Source organism: Equus caballus, chromosome 12, assembly GCF_041296265.1.
Source record: "Equus caballus isolate H_3958 breed thoroughbred chromosome 12, TB-T2T, whole genome shotgun sequence".
NCBI lineage: Eukaryota > Metazoa > Chordata > Mammalia > Perissodactyla > Equidae > Equus > Equus caballus.
The window spans coordinates 15415264-15426229 of record NC_091695.1 but is presented as its reverse complement, the minus strand read 5'-3'; the positions used below and the strand labels follow the sequence as shown (position 1 = coordinate 15426229).

Below are 10966 nucleotides of genomic sequence, written 5' to 3'. Positions count from 1 at the left end.
GTGAGAATGAAAATTTCTGAAAGAGTTCAGAAAATTAGCATATTCCTGCAGTAAGTTCTCTATATTGAGCCCTAGTCACTGCTTTTGAAACTTGTTTTCTATTCCTTTAAAGCCAACCCCCTAGTCGCACCCTAGTCTTTCTATTTGTGTTGATAACTGTTCACTCCAATGCGTTACCATAAGATAAAATAAATATTATGATATACAAATTGGGTCAGCTTTAATTTATATTTAAACCTACCCAACTTTTAAAAAGAAATAGTAGATAATGAGAATTGTGTTTGCGTTTAGATTCCAAATCAGAATCCAATAATACTGAGGATTGTCTTAAGAAGATCATGTGTTAAATGTGCTTTTTTGTTGTTGTTGCTCTTGTTTTTGTTTTTTTTTTTTGAGGAAGATTAGCCCTCAGCTAAAATCTGCTGCCAATCCTCCTCTTTTTGCTGAGGAAGACTGGCCCTGAGCTAACATTCATGCCCATCTTCCTCTAGTTTATATGTGGGATGCCTACAACAGCATGGCTTGCCAAGCGGTGCCATGTCCGCACCCGGGATCCGAACTGGCTAACCCTGGGCTGCCAAAGTGAAACATGCGCACTTAACCACTGTGCCATGGGCCCAGGCCCATCTTGTTGCTCTTGTTTTTGTTGAAAATACCTTGAGGACAAAAAGTGTCATTCTAGGCATGTTTATACTCAAAACATCAGTTTCTTATGTGTAAAATAATTGACTATAAGACGATGAACACTTAAAATCCTATCCAGCTCTAATATACTAGGATTATGTTAAGAACACTTACCAGATCACTTTCTTTCATTCACCTTCTTACTACACTGTTCTCAGCATCAGTTCATTGTTCACTGGAAAAATCTATTCTGACAGTTAAAGATTAAAAAATTGACCCATTGCTACCTTTTCTATAATCCATTTGGGCAGCCCTTTTGTGTTCATAGAATAAATTTGTGCCTCCCTTAGAAAGGCCGTCATTCCTTAGAATAATGCCAGATCTTTTATATTTTGCTTTGAGTCTTTTGAGATTAGCTCTCCAACCTCACATCAGATCCCAGGAACACACACACTAACATCCAAATCCCAGGGGGAAAATGTATGTGAGCAATTAAACAGTTCTACTGAGGAGTTAGTTAAACGAAAAATGAAATGACATAATGTGTTTTTCTACCTCCTCAGGATGTCTCAAAGAAAAATACGTTTGGGCTTTCAACATACTAGATTATTGTATATAAAATTGGATTATGATATTTGCTATCTAGTTAGATTTAACCAACTCAAAGCAATTTATCAAACTATCAGGATATTCTATGAGATAGAATGGTGGAATAAACTGGAAAGAAGAAAAAATGTATTTATCTAGGTATTGAGAATTAGAAGATCTTGAAAGTCAACATGTAAATGGAAAACCAATTATGAGTGAAGTTAATGACTCTGGTATGTGTTATGTGTGCATTTATGTTCAAATGGAATTCTGTTCATAAATGGATCAGAGAATCTTCATTCACTAAAGGCATTTACTCTGTAAATATGTTGTGCTAGGCAGTGTTCTAAGTACAAAACAGAGAAAAGGAAGATAAGTTGAACTCGACATTAGGAATTTTATCAAGTATAGAACAGTAAATGAAAGATGGTACAGGAAAAAAAATAAGCAATTACATGGAGACTGGAAAGTCCCTGGTATGATTGGAGACTCAGAAATGAGATTTATAGAGAATGTGTTGACTAATGAAGAAAGGTAATACTGGAAATATAAACATATTATACAAAAATATGCATTTCCAGTTATGTATATATATGAGTGTGTGTTTATATTTACATATATTTATCTTGGCAAAGAGAGATATGAGGAGTTTTGAGATTCCATCTGTCCATAGGATAAATCTCTGCAGAAAGAAACTCCTTTTCCAATAATTCCAGCAAAATCCCCTAGTTAAGTCACTAGCTCACTACTGTCCACCCAGAAACCAATCAGTGGGTCTTTTGATGACTGGCCATGAACACTTCCCCAAATCCCATTAAGTGCAAAGAAAGAGACCCATCAAGCATAGGAAAGGCACGGTCCTCACCCGAAAATTGAGATGCTAATAGTAAGAGAATGAGATAAACATATCAACCCCTATATTTTAAAAGTAAGGGAGTGACCAGATTATATGCGTAAAACAAAACCACTTAAAGAAACACAAAGAAACCTTTATGTGGCTGATTTCAGACATGTTTTGAGGAGCACCCAGTGCACCTTGATTCCTCCCAGACAACTAGAGGTGTTACCTATGAAGTGACATTTGGAGGGAAAGACAGATCTGCTATGTCAAGTTTTTTGTGAAGCTGAATGGAAAGCATCCACCCTTTGTGCTAATAAAACAAAACAATCAGTCTTTAGATATGAAGAGTGTGTCTATCTCTCAGCAGGACATGGGTACTCCTAGTTATCCATGCTAAAGTGGGGGGAATTTTGCGTCGCTGAAGCCCTCAGATCCAAGGTCTCTGAAAGGGACATTGTAGATTCTAGAGAGAGATCAAACTGATAACTCATTAAAATGTGAGCACCTGGATAGCTGAAAATGCTTCTTAAACATAGGAAAATTTAATACTGAAGGCTCCTCTGAGGAGACTAGAGCTCCAGTATATTGATGCTTTCTAGTCCAGTGACTCCACACTCAGGTGAGTTTGCTTTCTATAAGAGTTTTGACAGTGTCTGGAGACGTTTTTGCTTCTCACAAATGTGGGGAGGGGTGGTCCTGATATCTAATGGGTAAAGGTCAGGAATGCTACTAAACATCCTATAGTACACAGGAAAGACATCCACAGCACTAAATTGTCTGGCTCAAAATGTCCACAGTGCTAAGGTTGATAAATCCTGTTCTAGTTGAAGGACCAAAGGTGAAAGACGTTTCTCTTAACTTCACCCTAAAATACAAAGTATCATGGGTGGTATGGTAAATCTCACCCCACTTAAACATTGGAAAACCAATATAGAGCCATAGTTTCATCATAAGCACAATATAATTCCATTCATTTAGTCATTGCTTATTTATCTATTTAAAGAAATAATGAGTAGCTGTCTTCACCAAGGGATACTGGAATATTTCCCAATTATCCTTACCCTCAAAGATTCCTTTTTAAAAAACATTAATAATGGTACTTTTTATGGGACTGGTCCTTGAAGTTTTGTCATTATGTTTAAGTCCAATGATAACTCTCTAAGGCTAGCAGCTTATCCCCAGTTTATATTTCAGAAACTTGAGATTAAGCAAGTTTGTGTCTTCCTCAAAATAACTCATCTGGATATGAACCTGGGGTGAGGTGTGTAATCTCGAGTCCAGAGTTCTTCCTACTTCATTAAAGCAACAAGGACCTAAGTTGCATTAGTGAATCCAGCAAAAATATAGAAAATAGGGGCCAGCCCCGTGGCCGAGCAGTAAAGTTTGTGCGCTCCGCTGCAGGTGGCCCAGTGTTTCATCGGTTCAAATCCTGGGCACGAACATGGCACTGTTCATAGAGCCATGCTGAGGTGGCGTCCCACATGTCACAACTGGAAGGACCCGCAACTAAGAATATACAACTATGTACTGGGGGCTTTGGGGAGAAAAAATAAAAATAAAATCTTTAAACAAAAAAATAGAAAATAACAAATATGAAATTAAATCTTAAGAAAGCAAGAAAAAAATGAAGTGTCAACATTGTAAAAAGATGGGAAAGCTAAATTATGATTTGGCTTTTAAAAGATGGGTGTGTTATGCTTGAAAATGGACCTTATGTGTATCAGGCTCTAATCCATGGAACCTATAAATGTCATCTTATTTGGAAAAGTATCGCTTGAAGTTGTGAGTAGGCTAATGATTTTCAGATGAGCAGATTATCCTGGATGATCAAGGTGTACTCTAAATGTCACATTAAGTGTCCTTATAAGAGAGAGAAGATTATTTTAAACACACACACACACGCGAAAATGTAGAAAAGATGGAGAGGAGAGAGGTTTGAAGATGCTAGCCTTGAAGACAGAAGTGATATAACCACAAGACAAGGAATACCTGCAGCCACCAGAAGCTGGAAGAGATAAGGAAAAGATTGTCCCCTACAACCTCTTGAGGGAGTATGGTCCTGCTGACACCTTGAATTTGGCCCAGTTATGTGGATTTCAAATTTCTGATCTCCAGAATTGTAAGAGAATAAAGGTCTATTGTTTTAAGCCACAGGATGTGTACTAATTATTTTTCAGAAGCTATGGGAATCTAATTTATAATAGATTTAGAATACAATAGATTTAGAAAATATAGTGAATGCTTAGAATAATACCAGGCAGAGGAAAAAAATGTTAACAAGAGCACAAAAGCTTAAAAAGGCACAGCATCAAATATACGATCCGCTTATTTAACCAAGACAAGGCAAAATAGAAAACAAGAGGTAAAAGTAAAAACAATAGCAACAACAGCAGGTAACTTATTGATCAGTTATAATATACCATATGTAGTGCAAAGAACTTAAGATACAGTATTTAATGTTCATGAAAATGTTAGAAAAGTAGAGTATTATTATCACTATTTTGTGGAAGAGAAGATTTTAAAAGTCCTAAAATTATTACCTTGCAATCAAAAAATTAATAAGAAAGAGAATAACAAAAAAACTAAAAAACAATACTCAGAAATGCAAATAGGAAATTTAGTTCAAATTTTCATGAAAAAAACAGAATATGAGAGAAAAGTATGCTCATACCACATAAAAAAATGAAGTCAATTTAATAAGAATGGTTGCACACTTTAAGGATGATGAGAAGACATATATTTTTATGTGCACTTTGTTAGAAATCTATTGATGTTATCTCAGACCAGGAAATTGAGTCTAACAATATCACTCTAAAAACCCATTCAAGGCAATTAAAGATTGGAGAAGAGCAGCAAAGGTAGCAGATGCACTTGAACTCTCCAATAAAAGGGATAAGATTTGTCTAAATAAGATAGGCAACTGGAAAACAAAAAAAGCATGCGTTGTCCTTTAGCTCAAATAATACTTCCTTATTTTACTTTTCATTCACAGCCACCCAAAACAAGCCCCTCACTAAAGATCTCTAATGAAACCCTGAGTCTAGCTAAGAGAATAGCTTTTCAAAAGGCAGTTTGGATCCCAACACTTTCTTGAAAGCTTCTTTCACATCCTTGTCTTTCAGGCCATAGATCAAGGGATTCAGCCTGGGAATCACTGCAGTGTAAAACACCATGGCTGCTTTGCCAGTATCCACACTGTTGGAAAAACTGGGCCTGCAATAAGTGAAAAGTATGATTCCCTGCAAGACAGCAATCACTGTGTGGTGGGAGGCACAGGTAGAAAAGGCTTCGCAGCTTCCCTCTGCAGAGCGAATACTCAGGATGGCGATGAGAATAAACCAGTAGGAAGTGAGGATGATCACGATGGTGACAATTTCACTGAAAGTGGCCCCAATTAATAATGGACATGACATAGCAAGCAAGAGTAAGAGAGGGGGTAAATCACAAAAGAAGTGGTGACTACATTTGACCTACAGGATGGGATTTCCAGAGCTAAACACAAGTAAACCAAAGAACACACAGTTCCACAGATGTAGAAGCTAGAGACCAGGACCATACAAAATTTCTGGGACATGGAGAGCATGTACAGCAGTGAACTACAGATGGGCAAAAAGCAGTCACAAGCCATCACAGTCAGCAGGAAGACCTCAGTGACTGCACACATGCAAAGCAAATAGAATTGCATCATGCATCCCAGGAAGGAAACTGATTTTTCCTTGTTTAAGATATTGGACAGCATCTTTGGCACGATGATCACGGAATTGCAAAAATCCACAAAGGACAAGTGGGTGAGAAAAAAGTACATGTAAGTGTGAAGTCCAGAGCTGACCTGATTCAGTGCAATCACGCCCAGGTTGGCCCAAACTGTGACTCCATATAGGAGAAGGAACAGAGGGAGAGAAAGACTCTCAGCTCAGGGTCATGTGATACTCCAGGAAGAATGAACTCTGTCACAGTGGTACCGTTCCCCTCCCTCATTTCCACCATATGTCAGGATGGGAAACCAAACGATGTTTTGCGTTTCTTCTAAAAAGAGAACAAGAGAGAAAACAACACATTTATATTAACTTTGGAAAAATATAACATTGACAGTGATTTAAGATACAGTTGTCAAATAATTCAAAATTTTCAATGTCTCAGTGGATCTCACTGATCAAAATAAATTTAAGTATCAGCAGAAACCTATATGATTCCCAACTGTTATCTGCTATGATAAATTGGGTTGATGAATTAAATTAGGTGTTTTGTTGGAATCTGAAACAGGTTCAATGATTTTACAGCCTCATGGAGATAAACTACTGTTCTTTGAAAAATGTAGCAATTTCTGTCCATGTAGGGTGACAGCTATTGTGATCCTGTATAGTGTACACTATCTTTTTAGATTAGTTTATCAGTAGCATAAATTTTGCAGGGGGTGAGGAGGTCCTGTACAATTTCCATGCAGGGACTGAGACCAATTTTTTTGAGCTTAGTGGCTCACAATGATTCTTTAACTCTAGAATTATGCAGAATGAAAAATAGAGAATTAAAATATATTCTAAAAGCCATCATCATTTTTACTTATCAAATTATCAAAGTAATGTAGTTAATTATAATGATAATAATCTATGTCAATAATGACTCAGAAAGATGTAACTGTTGTATACACTTTTCTGGAAAGCCATTAGGCAACGTATGTCCAAAATCTTAACCCTGACGACAGTAAAAGCTATATGATATTTTTTATGAGAGGTTTTCTTCTTTTTTTTAAATCAGAATTTAAGTTTAAGTTTTTTTTATTATTTTTTATTTTTTTAAAGATTGGCACCTGAGGTAACATCTGTTGCCAATATCTCTTTTCTCCCCCCCTTCTTCCTCCTCTTCTTCTTCTTCTCTTTCTTCTTCTTCTCCTCCTCCTCCTCCTCCTCCTTCTTCTTCTCCCCACAGCCCCTCAGCACATAGTTGTATATTCTAGTTGTAAGTCGCTCGGGTTGTGCTCTGTGGGACGCCACATCAGCATGGCTTGATGAGCTGTGCCACATCCATACCCAGCATCAGAATCAGTGAAACCCTGGGCCACTGAAATGGAGTGAGTGAGCTTAAACACTGTGCCATGGGGCTGGCCCTGAGATTTTCTTCTTGGTAAGCGATTACAATAAATATTTAATTACATTGATAAAATTGTGAAAAACTGTATCCAAAGCTACATTTCAGCATTGTTTGTAATATTAACAATGGGAAAAATTGTTAAATTAGAGCAATTTTTAAAACATAGTGGATTATATCTAGAGTAGCAAATTATTATGCTATCTGAAATTACATATTTGAGATGGCTAATTTTTTTTAAAGGATATTGAATAGTACCCTTGGTATATACATGTGGATGTAAATGAAGATGCATATGGAGAGGTATGAATACATATGATGGATATATTATGTATTATCACTTTTATTTGGCTACAATCCTAGAAAGATAAATCCTGTATCCACATTAAAAAGGAAGGAAGTGAAAACTTTCCCAAGTTCTCTCACATTGCTGGTTGGGGAAGTAGTTATGCTGTACATTCCACCTAGGTGGAATCTACCATTTACGTCTGTCTAAAGAAAAGGAAAGGGGCCAGCCCAGCTCTACTCATTAGGCCATGTTGAGGTGCTGTCCCACATAGCACAACCAGAAGGATCTACAACTAAAATATGCATCTATGTACTGGGGACTTTGGGGAGAAGAAGAAGGAAAAAAAAAAAAACAGATTGGCAACAGTTCTTAGCTCACGTGCCAATCTTTAAAAAAAAAAAAGAAAAGAAAAGTCAAGTAGCTGGCTTACATTAACAAAAAAAGAAAGAAAAAGCAAACGGAAGTTGAGGAATTTTATTCTCTTCCCTCCTTCATACCCATGCCTTCAAATACACATGTATGATGAAACTGAGAGAAGAGATTTCGGACTGAAAACATAGTCTGATATTATCTCCACATCTTGAGCTAATTTTAAAGTGGAAACATCACTTTCCTGAAGTCATGGTTTTTTCATTACCCCCCCAAAAATAAAAAAAAATAAAAAAACTGAGCTATTTGTCATTTGCCTACTTCAAAGTTAAAACAGAAAAGTCAACTTGGAAAATTTTCTTCTTAATATTCCGGGCTAACAATAAGAAACTAATTGATGGTAAACCCAAAACAAATCCCAAAGAATTCACCTCCTCTACTGAGCAGAGATGGTCCACGTGGCCTGATTCCCCATAACCAGCTCAGAGGCGTATTAATTCAACTCTCAGAATTAGGGTGACAATTAGGGAGCTCCTCTACAGTCATAAATTCTATATTCCTTGACAAAAATCAGTGTGGAAAATGGTAGAAAGAGAAGGAGAGAGAGACACATACAGTATCATTTTGTTTATTCTGTATTTCATGCATATCAATGTTTGTTACAGAGGAAATTGTTCTAATTTCACCAACAGTTTCTCAATACTAAAAGACAATGGTTATTAAATGATTGCAAATAGGTATAAATGTGCTACTTATAATAAAATATATTACGCAAGAGAGACAGAAAGAGTGATGCAGAGATGCTGACAGACACAGAGAAACAGAGAACTAATTACATGCTGAGAATTATTCTAAGCTCTTAGTACATGACATGTAATTTAATTTTTCTAAGATTTCCGTGAAATAATTATTACTGAGTCCATTTTTCAGATATGATAGTATCTGGAGTTCCAAAAACACTGGACATTTCAATGAAAGCAACAAAAAATAATGATGGAAACAAGAAATAAACAGCAAACAGGATATATACATATATAGTAATCTAATTCTGCTCATAAATGGACAAACGTTATGTTCATTGTAAAATAACAGGAAGTCAGTTTTGAATTGAATCATATTTTCCATAATGGATACTGAAATAAAATGTGATTCTCCTGAGTTCTTCATTAAGCTTATAAACGTTTACAGCAAACTAAATGTGTATGTCTTAGCAGTCCATTAACCATAGTAATTTAGGTCATTTTAGATGAAATAAAGGCAAAGAAGTAGGCTTCAAACTTTGAAATATGCTCAATCCTACCTTTGTAAATGGAGGAGACACAAAGATAAGTGATTGAAAAAGACATTCACAACTACCTACCTCTTGACTGTTATCTCCACTCGAACACTGAAGCCCACTTATTTACCCCTCCACCAGCCTCCCCTTTGGGACTCTGAGTCCTGATAAGAAGATATTGTCTAGGAAAATATTTTGGAGCCCACTGCTTTTCTGAGAGCTTCTTTCATATCTTTGTTTCTCAAGCTATAGATCAGAGGATTCAGCATGGGAATCACTACAGTGTAGACACTGCAGCCACATTGTCAGTATCCACGCTGTTGCCAGAACTGGGCTGGAAAAAAGGGAAAAGGATTGTTCCATGGAAGACAATGATGACTGTGAGATGGGAGACACAGATGGAAAAGGCTTTTCATCTTCCCTCTGCAGAGCACTTCCTTAGGATGATGATGAGAATAAAAAGTAGGAAGTGAAGATGATCATGATGGCGATGATTTCATTGAAAGAGGCCACAATGTAAAGCAATAGTTCAGTTGAGAGTTTCTTGACTCAGTGCAATCATGCCCAGGTTACTCAAAACCATGACTCCATAGATGAGAAGAAGCAGTAGGAAGAGGAAGACCCTCAATTCAGGGTTATCTGCTAATCCAAGGAGAATGAACTCTGGCGCAGTGGTGCCGTTCTTCTTGCCCATGTCCCCACTTTACTGGGATTGGAGAAAACTATTAGTTATCCTCCGTTATATGATCCCAAATTCAGTTCTGACTATCTCCTAAAAAGACATGAGAATAAGTAGGATAGTTAATTTTTTTCAGCAAAGAAATAGGACATTGCTTTTGGGAAGTTTAGGAAAAGTCCAGACATTGTGGCCTACAAAGGCATAGAGCTCACACTCACAGATCACACAAAAGCATTCCCATCCATAAGAGTTTATATGATTCCTTAAAGTAGTCCTATACAATTTAGAGCTTGAAAGTGAATCGTTAGAAGGACAGCACATATTCTTTAATTAGCCATATTATTTTACGAAGTTCAAATCTCTTTTTCTCTTTAATCAATACTGGAGATACTGGGATCCCAAGAAATAATTTTTTATAATGCATAGTACCCTTTTCTGTTTTCCACTGAAATGAGGAGAAATATGTTTATTTAAAATTGTTAACCCACAAGTGTTAATTTGTTCCAATGTGTTTTAAAAAGGGAAAGTAGCTTTTATACTCTAGATTAGCATTTTCTCTATGAAGTTAACATAGTGGTTTTGTTAATTATGCAATTCTATGCTGACCATTGTTCGTCGAATTGGTACTTGGATTCGAACCTCCTATAACTATGATTCTGAAGTCCTATAAAGAGCTACTTGACAAATGAATTCACTGCTTTAAAACTATTTGTAGAACAAATAAAAGATGTGAATATGAAAGTATTAACACAAATGCTTGCTGCTGCATTGCAGCATTATTTATGTAAATAAAACAGAAATAAAGTGTCAAACAAGAGGGAAATGGCTAAAGTTATGGTACTTATATATTATGGAAAACTATGCAGCTATTAAAATTATATTTTTGAAGAACTTTTAGTGACCTGAAAAATAGCTATGATAAAATGGCAAGTTAAAAAACAGTAAGCCAGATTGCACAGACAGAATATTATATGTTTATATAAGTTGCATTGTATATTTAATCCTGACAACATCTATGAAACATAAATATTTTGTTGCAATTTTTTTTAAAAGCAATGTAGAAACATGCCTGAATTCTCACAAAACATAAGGTTTATGGAGTAGAGTGGAGAGGGAGGTTGTTATTTTTTAATAAGAGAAGGATACATTCAAGGCCTTTGACAAATAGAAAATGCCAATAGAGGGTGAGACCACTCTCACTTATTCTCTGACCCT

At 36.2% G+C, this 10966-nt stretch overlaps 2 protein-coding genes and 1 pseudogene across 9 annotated transcripts in view; 2 read left to right on the top strand and 1 right to left on the bottom strand.

Annotated features, from left to right (window-relative positions):
* Positions 1–10966, top strand: part of LOC138916605 (olfactory receptor 5W2-like) — a 184394-nt gene that overhangs the window by 139329 nt on the left and 34099 nt on the right. The window lies entirely within an intron of this gene.
* The window catches only part of LOC111772060 (olfactory receptor 5W2-like), a 28446-nt gene that overhangs the window by 12713 nt on the left and 4767 nt on the right, over positions 1–10966 (top strand). The gene's annotated exons all lie outside the window — the stretch shown is intronic.
* Positions 5098–9766, bottom strand: LOC138916618 (olfactory receptor 5L1-like; annotated as a pseudogene).